The sequence below is a fragment of the Chanodichthys erythropterus genome, chromosome 3 (genome assembly GCF_024489055.1).
Source record: "Chanodichthys erythropterus isolate Z2021 chromosome 3, ASM2448905v1, whole genome shotgun sequence".
NCBI lineage: Eukaryota > Metazoa > Chordata > Actinopteri > Cypriniformes > Xenocyprididae > Chanodichthys > Chanodichthys erythropterus.
The window spans coordinates 29890106-29903762 of NC_090223.1; the positions used below are offsets into that span (position 1 = coordinate 29890106).

Here is a 13657-nt window from a genome sequence, read left to right on the forward strand (position 1 = left end):
GAGTGGCCGGCCGACCAAAATTACCCCAAGACCGCAGCGAGGACTCATCCAAGAGGTCACAAAAGACCCCACAACAACATCCAAAGAACTGCAGGCCTCACTTCCTTCAGTTAAGGTCAGTGTTCATGACTCCACCATAAAAAAGAGACTGGGCAAAAATGGCCTGTATGGAAGAGTTCCAAGACGAAAACTGCTGCTGAGCAAAAAGAACGTAAAGGCTTGTCTCAGTTTTGCAAGAAAACATATTGATGATCCCCAAGACTTTTGAGAAAATACTCTGTGGGCTGACGAGACAAAAGTTGAACTTTTTGGAAGGTGTGTCCCATTTACGTCTGGTGTAAAAGTAACACAGCATTTCAGAAAAAGAACATCATGACAACAGTAAAATATGGTGGTGGTAGTGTGATGGTCTGGGGCTGTTTTGCTGCTTCAGGACCTAGAAGACTTGCTGTGATAAATGGAACCATGAATTCTGCTGTCTACCAAAAAATCCTGAAGGACAATGTCCAGCCATGACCTCAAGCTGAAGCGAACTTGGGTTCTGTAGCAGGACAATGATCCAAAACACACCAGCAAATCCACCTCTGAATGGCTGAAGAAAAACAAAATGAAGACTTTGGAGTGGCCTAGTCAAAGTCCTGACCTCAATCCTATTGAGATGTGGTGCATGCTCAAATCCTCCAATGTGGCTGAATTACAACTATTCTGCAAAGGCTAGTGGGCCAAAATTCCTCCACAGCACTGTAACGACTCATTGCAAGTTAATCGCAAACGCTTGATTGCAGTTGTTGCTGCTAAGGGGGGCCCAACCAGTTATTAGGTTGAGAGGGCAAGCGCTTTTTCACACAGGGTCACGTGGGTTTGGATTTGGTTTTTGTTTTCCCTTCATAATAAAAACATTCATTTAAAAACTGCATGTTGTGTTTTTACTTGTGTTATCTTTTGATTAATATTTGATGATCTGAAACATTAAACACTTTCACACGAGTGTGTATATATGTGTATATATATATATATATATATATATATATATATATATATATATATATATATATATATATATATTATATTATATTATATTATATTATATTATATTATATTATATTATATTATATATATATATATATATATATATATATATATATATATATATATATATATATATATATATTATATTATATTATATATATAAATATATATATATAAATATGTGTGTATGTATATGTGTATATATATACACACATTTTATATATATTATATATTATATATATAATATAATATAATATAATTAATATAATAAACATATAGCATTATATTTTTTATGTTTGCTTTAAGAAATTTTAAAATTGGGTGGTTTCAGTTTTGTTATAGTTCCCTTCAGCTGTACTCTCGACTTCACAGCATTCTCGTCTGCCTCTTTTCTCAGATCTCTTTCTGGATGCATCATTGTACAGTAAATCAAACGCACAGAGACACGCCGCAGAATCCACAAAGCTGAGAACTTCTCACGGAGAGACAAAAACGGCTACCACGTGATGCCACATCTCTGCCACATCACCAATAGGTAAGTAACATCTGTGTGGTGGGTTAAAGGCACGGTAGACCTATTAAACTTGATAAATTCAACTTATAAATGGCTGTTTTTTTATTTATTTATTTATTTATTTATTTTGTTTTGTCTGAAGTTTTGGTTCAGCTCAGGGTCACTTATAAGCTAGACTACGCATGAGGAGAGTGAGTGAAATAGGGGAAATGGAGTGGTTCAGGGAGGAACAAGAAGAGACAAATAAAATAGGCCTCTTTAATTGGGAGAGAAGGACGCTGGGAGATTTTGCAGAGATGTGAAGTGGAGGCAAAAAGAAAAGGAGATGAGCAGAAGTGAAAAGGTGAAGGCTTGGTGCTGAAGGATGCAGATTTGAGCGTCTTGATGACAATGGGGTAATGAAAGTGGCAATTTTACAGCTAATAATGGACCGTGGAGTGCTAAAAGACCACTGCTTGGAAATAGAGGGAAAAATCTTGAACGTTACTGAAAGGAATAACACATGACAAGTTCTGTGAAGGAAATGTGTTTTAAAGTTTTCTGTCAGGCCACGTACCCACATCCAAGAGGTGAAGGACTCTCATTGAGCTCACAAACAGACTCATCTGCTAACTTAAAACACACCGACACACATCTCTCTCTCAGGTGCATGTAGTACAGATGACCCTGTGGTGATCATAGGCTTGAGTGCATTACTACTGACAGGATAATTAGCTGCTCATGACCTCGTGTCTGTTTTTATCCCTGTCTCTGTTCTCTACATCTATTTCAGCATTACTCTTTTATCTCTTAAGAGCAGCACACTATCTCTGTGTTTTTCTCCCACTCTGTAATTGATGACTGATCAGTTTTTTTGTACGTGTGAATTGGTCATTTCAAACTAATCCAGATTATATGAAACGTAATAATAATAGTCTGACCCACAGTGATGTAAGTGTCGATTGATTCAAATCAAAGGCACAAAAACCATCTATATTGTTCATATTTAGTTTTGTCAGATGGAGTTTTACACTCCTATTATAGTGTTTTAGAAATAAAACCAGTTGAGAAAGATTGTGTTATTCTTTTTAGATGACATTGGGACATTTCCTGGACAGGGTTTAAATTAAGCCAGAATAGGCCTTAATCCAGAATAGTTAATCGTGTCTTAAAAAATGGCTTTCTGAAACACAGATTAAGTACGGATTACTACAACCTGGACTATGGAGTCCTGAATTAAAAGAAACTAGATTAATTTAAAACCAACTCTGCTAATCTGAATTAGCATGAGAGAGGTTGCCTGTAAAACATGGATTGAACCAGAAAATCTTAAAATTGCATGGAACTGAGAAGCAAATCCAAGGAAAACAATGGCAGCAAAAAAGACTCCAATATAACAACATAACTAAAAAAAAGAGACATTTATTTTAAAGCAAGCAAAATATATCAGCTGTGGGAAAAAAAACAAGAAAAATCTGGAAAAAATGCCTGGAAATCTGTTGGTAATGAATTCTAATAAATGAATTATGAATTATAATAATTCTATGATTATTAATGCTTTTGTTTTGTCCTTTAGCAACAAACTAAACATAACTATTTACACATGCAATAATCAGTGTTGGCACTTGGCAGTCTAGAAATGATACTGGTTTCATCCAAAGCAGTATCATAGTGATTGATTCATTATAAAAAAAAAAAAGGCAATTCTTGTTAGCAGGTCCTCAACCCAAGCACAAGCTCCACACTTCACCACAATGGTAATCTCCAAAACACACTAACATAACTTTTACATAATATAACATTAAACAGTAAGAAGTCTCTCCATATTCTCATATTTCTAAAAAGTGCAAAAAATAACACTTTTTCAACATTTACTCTCTCACTTCAGCCCGGTGCAAAGCATAATGCGAAGTGAAAGTCCTGTTTGATTGGGTTACTTGACTGAAACATGTTATTTCAAAATGAAAACATCAAGTGAGTTTTAGTAACCATTTTAACATGAAGCAATCACATTTGAACCAGAAACAATGGTGTTAAATCAAATAATATTATAATGAAATATTATAATGAAATATACACACACACACACACACACACACACACACACACACACACACACACACACACACACACACACACACACACACACACACACACACACACACACACACACACACACACACACACACACACACACACACACACACACACACACACACACACACACACACACACACACTATACTAAGTCTAGGACTATTTTAAACCATGACAGAGAAAGCAGATTTCTGTTAATCTGGTTTAAAGGGCCATTTTATTCTAGGACTAGGCTTAATCTCGGTCTGGGAAACCGCCCCATTAAGCTTCTATATTATGTGCTTTATCATTTTTGTAAACTTCTGTGTCTGTGATATAATGAAACTGTAGTGAGGTAGTGAAAGCATGTTGATTACTGGCATTGAGGCGAATGCATGTACAAAAATGAAAGTGGATGTTAGAAAGGTTTAATTTTTCATTCCTTATGCTGGGTGTTTTTTGCACCAGAGTGATCGTAATTTAGTTGTACATAACGGTTTTCCAACCTCTCTCTGATTTTTAGAGTTAAACAGTTTTTGTTACCGTACCTTTGAAAACTTCAGTATGTAGACTAAAAAGTTTGGGGTCGCTAATATATTTTTTAATGATTTTAAAAGAAGTCTCTTCTGCCCACCAAGGCTGCATTTATTTGATCTCAAATCCAGTAGAAATAGTAATATTGTGAATTTTAATCTAATTTAATGTATTTTAAAATGCAATTTATTGCTGTGATGCAAAGCTGAATTTTCAGCATCGTTATTCCAGTCTTCAGTGTCACATGATCCTTCAGAAATCGTTCTAATGTTAATATTTGGTGCTCAAGAAACATTACTTGTGTTACATCAATGTTTAGAGTTAGGTAGAGAAGTAGATAGTTTAAAAGAAAAAAAATATTTATTTAAAATATTTTGTCACATAATAAATGCCTTTACTGTCATATTTGATCATTTCCTTGCTAAAAAGTGTGTGTATTGACGCCAAACTTTTGACCGGTAGTGTAAGTAAACTCTTTTATAATTGGCTGATCTCTGCCTAAGTTGAACAATGACATTTTGCATTGGGTGGTACTAACCAGTGTGACACAGCAGAAATGAAACCCATACAGCTGACAACATTTCCTGTCATTTTGTCACGGACATGACAGTATGGGATTTGTTTTCAGGATACATGTTTTAGATGTCGTCCCAGGCGCTCAGCGGAATCTCTGACGGTGAGTTTGTTTGCAGTGACAGAAAGCCTCTGTTGAGGATCCGCTTGCACGTTACAGCACTCAACCAAATTTATACAGTGACTTCCTTCCTGTTATTTAAGAGGTGTAAACACATGCAGTGTAAAATCCTCCTCGTTTCAGATGTTGCCTGATACAAAGGCTGTTGAGAGGAGAAAGTCTCACGCTTCATCTCTTACAGTGCCTCACATCCTGCTTTTTCAATAAATTACCATTCGCCAGCTTATTTAATTCTTTGAATTTTATTCTCTTTCACGATCTTGTGTGCGTACATGGGCACTAGATGTAGAATATTCAGTGGCATGTGTGTCTGCATCAGGTAATTGGGTGTTGTAGTGTCACTGGGGCTCAGTTTAAAGCCACATGCAGATTCCACAGCGCTACAATCCTACACACTCTGTCACGCAAACTCATACATTTACTCAGCAGGGGTGAAACGATTCCCATACAAAAGAAGCATATGGTTTTCCACCCACAGTTCGGCACGTGTGTTTGAACCACGGTTCATTTCGTGTTTAATGATGCTTCTGAAAATGTAAATACATTTGTATGAGGTGTTCGTCAATGTTTAAAGGTAGTTATGGTAATCTGCATAAACTTGGTGAGGAAACGAATGCACAAAACCATGTAAAATTGACTTGACACAAAGATGTGAATACATACGAGTGTACTTTTTATATAACATGTCTGTGCACTCATGCTCACATAGTAGCACTAGTCTGTGACAAACCTCTTTGAAGAGCTCAGATATGCATGTTAACATTAACAATTCATCCTGCAATTACAGCTTTGAGATGTTTACCAAGTTTATTTATTGTTGCAGATTGTTATTGATTTGCATTAATGAACAAAAACCTTAAACCTTAAAGTAAATCTTAGATGCTAATGATTTTCAAGCAGAATAGTTTCTGAGCTTATATTGGATATGTCTCTTGCTTTTAAACATCTCTCTGGTGTGCGATGCTGTGCTCTGTGTCCGCATAAAATGTAAATTCTATGAAAATCTACAGATTCTATGAAATCTATTTTGTACATGCAACTTACTGATTTTATTGTGAATACTGTGTATTGTGTGTCACCCTCAAGCCATCCTAGGTGTATATGACTTTCTTCTTTCTGATGAACACAATCAGAGAAATTTTAATAAATATCCTGACGCATCTGAGCTTTATAATGGCAGTGAACAGGACCAACAAGTATGAGCTGAAGAAAGTGTCTCCATCCACATACTTCCATCAAAAACATACTCCACACGGCTCAGGGGGTTAATAAAGGCCTTCTGAAGCAAAGCGATGCGCTTGTGCAAAGAAAAATCCATATTTAAAGTTATGAAGTAAAAATCGCCAGACCGCCTTCCGTATGCAAATTTCGAAGGAAGCGTAAAACTCTTGCTGCTCAAAAAGCTTACGCTTACACTTTCTTCGTAACTTGAATACGGAAGGCGTTCTGGCCGAAGATAATTGCGTATTTGCTGAATGCTGATGGTAAATGAGAAAGGATTATAGTGTTTGCCCTTCTGTTACTAATAATATAAAAGCAAACGCTATAATTTTCGTATGCATTTTACTTTCTTTGTTTAACCGTTCTATCAAGTAATGTATTAAACTGTTAAACAGAGACCATACCAAATTAAGATGGAGAATGGGAGCTCTGTGTGCTCAGACTCTGTCGTTCTCAGCGCAGTCAAAATAAGACATTTCAACACATCGGCCAAACAGAAAAACTTATCGGCAGATGCCGATATTTAAAAAATGACTTGGCAAACATTTACTGAACACAGAACTATAGGGCTGGGTATTGACACAATTTTCACGATTCGATTTGATTCGATTCAATATCAATTATTTTGGATGTAGTATTTCAGTTACAGTACATGGCAAATTTTCTAGAATAAAAAAAATCTCTCAACTGATGCTGTAAACTACACATGTAAGTCAGTTGGTACTACTATAATAATACTGAAGGTTAAATTAACTTATTTATATACAAACACTTAAATTACACTCAATGATGTTTTTGTTATAAAGTTTAGAATTACATAATCATATTTCTACTCCCAATTCTTTTTTTTTTTAAATTTAAACATTTCAACCGCAGCTGTAATAACTGATTCATTCAAACATGCATTAAATATTGAAGAACATTAAAAATTATAATGAATATGTAACAGTGCATATATTTATCGGAATGTTGCTTTCTGGAACGTGACATTGTTTACAAGCTGTTTTATTGATGTCTTTCCGGGGTTGAAACGCTGAGCGATTATACGAGACATCATATGGATTTGTAAAGTTGTACTGTATATTTTAACATACCTTCAGATGTTTAGTCATGTTTATTTTGCGCTGTAACTGGTATTAAAGCGGAGCAGAGGATGTTCACATGTGCTCCATGCTGCCGGTTCTCTTTAACTGAGGCGCTAAAGCGGTCTGTCATGTGACATTAAACAGAGCCAAAACGGTATTTTTTGAATCTCATAATAAGATGGACGTCATTTGAAATCTGAGACTTTGTTTCATATCAAATTTTCATATTTTTTTTTTTTTTTTTTTTTTTTTTTTTTTTTACCCAGCCCTACAGAACCATGGTACAAATGTAACTGTGATGAAGTTAAATCATTACACTCCTATTACTCAGTTAAACTATTTTATTCACGCCCTTCTTGTGTTGGGTCCTGATCATCATTCAGAGAGCATTGGCTAAAGCCGTCAGTATTAGCACTGACATATGTCTTGTAGAGAGAGAGAGGAAACTGGAGGAAGAGGGCAGTTAACCCTCTCATATCACCATGGTAGCCCATTGGCCTTAACAGCTACATTTCTGCTGTTGCTTAGACAGCATGACAAGTTAACAGAAGACTTGATCTTAATTGGCTCTGCTGAAGGAACTTTTGTGGATTTGTGTGTGTTCGAGCGAGTGTGCACACACCCGTTTAGGGGCCAGTTCATTGATGTTAACTTTTAAAGGGTGGGCGTTATGTGTAACTGGGAGTTTTTCATTGGCTTGGTTATGGTGGATGCTGGTCTTTTTGGGAATAGTTTATTTCTGTGACTTTGATCTCTGCTGGACTACAGGAAGGAAATTGTCGCCCAATATGTTTTGTGTTAACTTTGTGATGAAGTCACAGGGGAGGGGGGGTGCTGGGATATTTAGCTCAGCGCAATAATCAAACATCTCTTTGTGCTTTCACTATCTCTGTTGCTTAGTCGTCTTCATGATTAGTTTTAGTCATTTATTTAATTACTTTGTTTTATCGTGGGAAATGAGAATCTTTTTCTATCATTTTGTGAGCAAAGATGGAGAAAAATGTAATGTCGCATAGAAATATTTCACCTAAAGACAATGCCATGGATATAACATGCAATTTGCAAACTTTGTGTGAGAGTTATGCTGGTGAACGAGTCTCAAACCACAGTCAATTATTCACCAATGATGTGGTCCAGTTCACAAATGAGGGAGCTGGTTGATATAAATATCCCATTTAAAAGTACTGCTTTAGTCATAATGTGAAACTTTGGCCTTAGTGCTACAGAAATCCATCTAAATGTGCAGGTTTGTGCAGGTTCAAGGATATTCAGGGCTCTGTGCCAGGTTTGTTTAGCTTTTCATCATGTGTGGAAATGTGTCCCCCCCCCCCTTCTCACTTCATTTTTGCCAACTTCTAGTTATGTTTCAGAGTACACTTATGAGGGGAAAAAAGTTGTTTTTTCCTTTCGGCTCTTGAGTCTCACCAGAAGAAGAGTAAGACCGAGAGACAAAGGGCTTTCACACATGGCTCAAGCTCAGCTGGTGAGGAGTGTTAGGATGTGTGAGCGTGTGTCTGTTTTTTCTGTGTGTGTGTGTGTGGAGGGAAAGAAGGAAGGATCAACAGAGATGAGACACAACTGTAAGGACAGCCAAAGAAATTAGCAGCTACTGAGCTGCTTTGTGTTTGGCACATTATGCGAGCAAGGGCTCCTGCTAATTATAATGCTTTTATGCTTCTAAAGAACACCTTTGAAATCTATTGAAGGGGGATAATTGAGCCTGGAAATGTGTTACCTGGCAAAGTCAGGTTGAAGGTCATTACTGAAAATATAAAAGGACCTGATGATCCAATTGAGAGCACATCCTTTGTTCCTAATGTAAAGATGTTGTTTTAACCCTCTGGAGTCTGAGGCTGATTTGGGGCCTGGAGAACTTTTGACATGCCCTGACATTTGTGCTTTTTTCAGTTGTTCATAAACATATTAATGGAAAAAGTGTCATTACACTGTATTCAGCACAAACTAGGCTACAATAATATGTGAGGAACATGTATGTACATGTTTGTGTTTTTGAAGGAATAACATTTATGCGTGGTTGTTGAAAAAACAAAAAACTTAAGTCACTGAAATAAGGCCAAAAAAAGTATAATAAATCTGTGTTCATAAGACTTTAGGGTATTGGAGGTTGTAGACTAGAGTTTTTGCTTCAAAATTATGTAAAAATTATGCTGCCTACTCCTTCATATAAAACAATATATTGATTTAGTTTTTGTAAGACACTTTTTGCCAAGAAACACAGTATGCAAGGAGGCGTGAATCACCACTGAAAATGGGCCATTCTCACCTGAGAAGACAAAAGAATTGGATAGTAATGAGCTGAAATGACTTGCATATTAATGAGGCATTTCAGTCAGGTAGGCTGTGAAAAAAAACCTTCTGTGATGTCTCAAGCTCATTATGATATATGAAACATACAGAAAAATATTATTACAATATAAAGTAATGGTTTTATATTATACTTTAAAATATAATGTATTTCTGTGATGCAAAGAGTCTGAATATAGGCTTTTAGTTTAAAAGCATGCACATTTGGAGAAATATTGGATTCTCATATGCTTATGTCAATTTTCTATACAGAGGAGTTATTTTTATTTAATATTCACTGTCATTACTATGAGCGCTGGTGTTTTCAATTCATCCTTGAAGTCGGAGGGCGCTCTGTGCATTTTAGTCCACAAATTCATCTAAAAGAAGAAGAGGCTATTCCATGAATGGAGTTTCCAATACATACAGCAGCAGGAGGGCGCTAAAGAAACAAAAACTCATCTAAACTTCATCTGTAGAAGACAAGTAAACAGGAAGTAACTGCATGTCTTCTAGAGATCGCTAACCATGACTTTTACATCCAGATAAACACTTTTCAAGACAATAAATACACGATTGAGATAATAAATGCATGTATTGACTGAATTAGCGTCTGAATAGCGCTGGCTCCGTGGGCGTGGCCGCATTAGCGGATAATGAGCTGAATCACGGATTTCTGACATGGCTCTCTTTTCATACAGATTACATAAACAAAGAAGGTTTGTTTTCGATTTGACTTACATGATTTAAAACCTGACATCTTAACGTTTTTTTAGACATAAGTGTAATTTTTTTGTCATTAGTATTCACTAAGTTACAGTTCATTTTCTGAGAACTATCAGATTGGAGTTCGTTCAGAGGGAGACGAGAAATCACGCATCATGTTAGTTTTCTTTATTTTACAAAAAGCACAAAATTCTGTTTTTACTCTGAGTGTACACAAATGAAAGAAGATATTCCACAGATTAAAATGGTGTATAACTCTTAATTGTATGTGCAACATTGACGGAGTATTTTGAGTCTCTTTCACACTGATAAGAAAAAAACCACGGTGGTATCGCCGGCGATACCGTCAGACCTCAGAGTGTTAACTCTGCTGAAGTGCTTCAAACACCAAATTCAGCATGAACAACAAATTAGAAAAGGACCTGAGGGTGAGCCTTGGGGAACTTCTGACAATTTGAAGGGGTTTAGTGGGTACTGCTTCCACAAAGCCGATTGGAAAATCCATCAAATGTTTTTTGCTTTCTAAATTGCATTTAAACTCATCTATTGAATCTGCCTTGTTTCCTGATGCAATTTTTTTTCTTGTGCTTTGATGCAGTAGTCCATAGTAGTTTTATTCCAAGAGAGAATTTTATGTGGATTTTTTGGATGATGTACTGCGCAGAACAATAAAAAGGAATTCTGTCCTGACATGGTTTTCAGTCATGGTTAGAACTGTATTTGGGGTAGTCTATTTAAAAATATGTAACTAATTTGAAGTAATTATTGTTATCATGATTATTATTATATATTATACGTTATTATTATTATTTTTTTTAAAATCAGTTGCAATGAACGATTCAATGACTTACTCATAAAGACTTCTCTTGGTTGATTACTGGATGAATAAGTGATTCAATGACAAATCGATTTTTTAACAGTTACTTATTGGTGTAATGATGTAATTCATACAATTTGATACAAATTTGATGTCAAGTTCCTTTCAAAAGATGACTTACTCCTTTTTTTTAATTCTATCGTAGACATCAGTGTTTATATCTGGGGCCGTATTCATAAAACATCTTAAGGCTAAAAGTAGCTCCTAACTTGCCGATTTAGGAGAAACTGTTAAAAATAATGGGCGTGTCAGTCCTAATTTTAGGAGTCCTAAATTTTTGCTCTAAGAGTATTTCACAAAGCATTTTAGCGTTAAAACTATCTCCTTAGTCTGTGAAACGTTAGTAGTCGAGACTCCTAAGACCAAATCACAAACATTTGTAATCCACCCAAAGACACTGAACACCACTGAGGCAATAGCGATAGGGCCTTGGGTGCTGAACTTTTTCTTCATAAATGCAATACAATTTGATTTATAGATTTGAATCTACGATGAGACGCAAAAAAAAAAAAAACTTTAACAAGTAAATAAATATTGTCATATTGGCAATGGTTTTTATGAGTTCACACTTACAAATGATTAAATAGAGTAAAAAAAATATATATATATAATAAGCGTATTTGGTGTGCTGTCCAAGGGGATCGAGGGCTCCGAGCTTGGAATTTAGCCTAAACCCAAAGTTCTCCCCGTATCCCCAGCCGAGAGGGAGGAGCGGGTTGGCGGAGGGATGCAGAAAACTGTTGAAGTAACTAGGCGAGTTGGCTCTCGTCTATATTCCTCCTCTCGAGCTGATTAGAAAAACTGATTTGAATTTGTTTCTCACAAGCTTTTTATAAAACATAATTTGTCACTTGAATTCTGCATTCTCTTCAGATGAACACATCCAAGAGGCGGAGAATTAACTGTATATACTAGTTTAATTAGTGACACTTAGCCTACATTTTAAAACCTTTATGCCAACATTTTATTTTGACTATGGCAACATTTTTATTAAAAAATATTTATTTGAATAGGGCAACATTTGTATTTTAAAACCATTATTTTAATATGGAAACATGACAACTCATTCTATAATATTTCTATGATCAAATCGCTGACTACAGCCAATCACTGTGTGTATTCTCCATAGCAAAGAGGTCAACCCCGCCCTTTCTCTTAGCTTAAGACTTCAGTCTGTTCCTTGGTAAAAGTTTGTCTCAGCAGCTTTGTGAATAGGTTTTAAGAGAAAACTCTTAGCTAAGAACTTTTTCTGCTATTTAGGAGAACTCTTAGTGGTAAGATAAAATGTTTTGTGAATACGGCCCCTGAACTATAAACTCTTATCCCAGTAGTTCTGTAATCATTTGAATTATTGTAAGACATAAATAATGATACTGTGTGGTTGAAAAGACTTTGTGAAGCTGTTTTATACCTATGCATGAACTGCTCTCTCTGAGTCTGGGTCAGTGCCATCGCAGATTTGAACGTTCTGCTGTGATTTTATTTGGTTTAATAGACACGGCCGAATCTTTGTCATTAACGAATAAGATTGTGTGGGCTTTTGAATCGCATACTTTTGAATCGCATACAAGATCATATTGCTGCTCTTAAATTTTTATTAAACCTTAAAAACCCTGCAGAAAAAGGACAGTGAGAGTCATATGGGAGAGGGTGATATTAGAACAAGAATGGTTTATTTAAATGTACCCTATATATTAACAGTCAGTGAGTTAACTGTTCCTATCCACACAGCTCCCCACCTCTCTCACCTTAGAGTTTGGAGATGTACCGATTACGGCTGTGGATTTTAGCAGGTTGCGGCCGAATTTTTCTGCTAACTGTGTTGTTCTGATGGATGGCAGGCGGTGGGTCCCAGGCAGGGGGCCCCCCTGCGGGGCCAATGCCCTTTCAAGAGTGACACACACACACACAGACACAGACACACACACACACACACACACACAGACACACACACACACACACAGACACACACACACACACACACAGACTCTGCTGCAGTGGAGGAGAATAAGAGTATAACTATATAAGGAATATAAGGATGACAACCGAAGTCACATTAAGATTGATGCAGTACACTATTCAATTTTTTAATGTAGAAAAAATATTTGATAGTGTCTCACACGTCCATTTTTAATTTATTAATGTTTCTTACATGTTATGTTTTGTTTTACTGGAATGCAAGTGAGTGTTTTGAACTATATATCTATATATCTATGGATCGATCTATCGTTAGAGGTTAGGGTTAGGTGAGGTTTTCTTTTTGTTTTTGTTCAACACATTCAACAGCATTTATTTGAATTAATTTTTTTTTTCCCTGTGGTGTAAACTTAAGAGAATCAGCCATCTAATTGATCACACTGCAGCAGTATGCAATGGCAAACTGTTAGCACATGCACACACAAACGACTTCCTCATTGTGTCTTAATGAGAGAGAATCTCTCTCTCTCTCTTTCAGTACAGGAAAAAAAAAGGGGGTTTTCTTCCACTACAGCCATTTACCTGGACTTCTTTTAGTTACCTGGAAAATGAAGCTGCTATTATATATACTATATTTAGGTGAGCTGGGTAACGATTCGATGTGCATCATATTTCTAGTTCCATTCTAATATGGTATATTGC

The 13657-nt window shown here is 36.1% G+C and overlaps 1 protein-coding gene across 2 annotated transcripts in view; it reads left to right on the forward strand.

Annotated features, from left to right (window-relative positions):
* The window catches only part of spop (speckle type BTB/POZ protein), an 87621-nt gene that overhangs the window by 30520 nt on the left and 43444 nt on the right, over nt 1-13657 (forward strand). The window contains exon 2 of one of the 2 annotated variants that reach the window (XM_067381704.1): nt 1427-1564. The gene's annotated coding sequence lies outside the window, so the exon portion shown is untranslated. Of the gene's footprint in view, nt 1-1426; nt 1565-4393; nt 4808-13657 lie in introns of those variants that run through there. The other variant, XM_067381705.1, reaches the window with a different exon arrangement.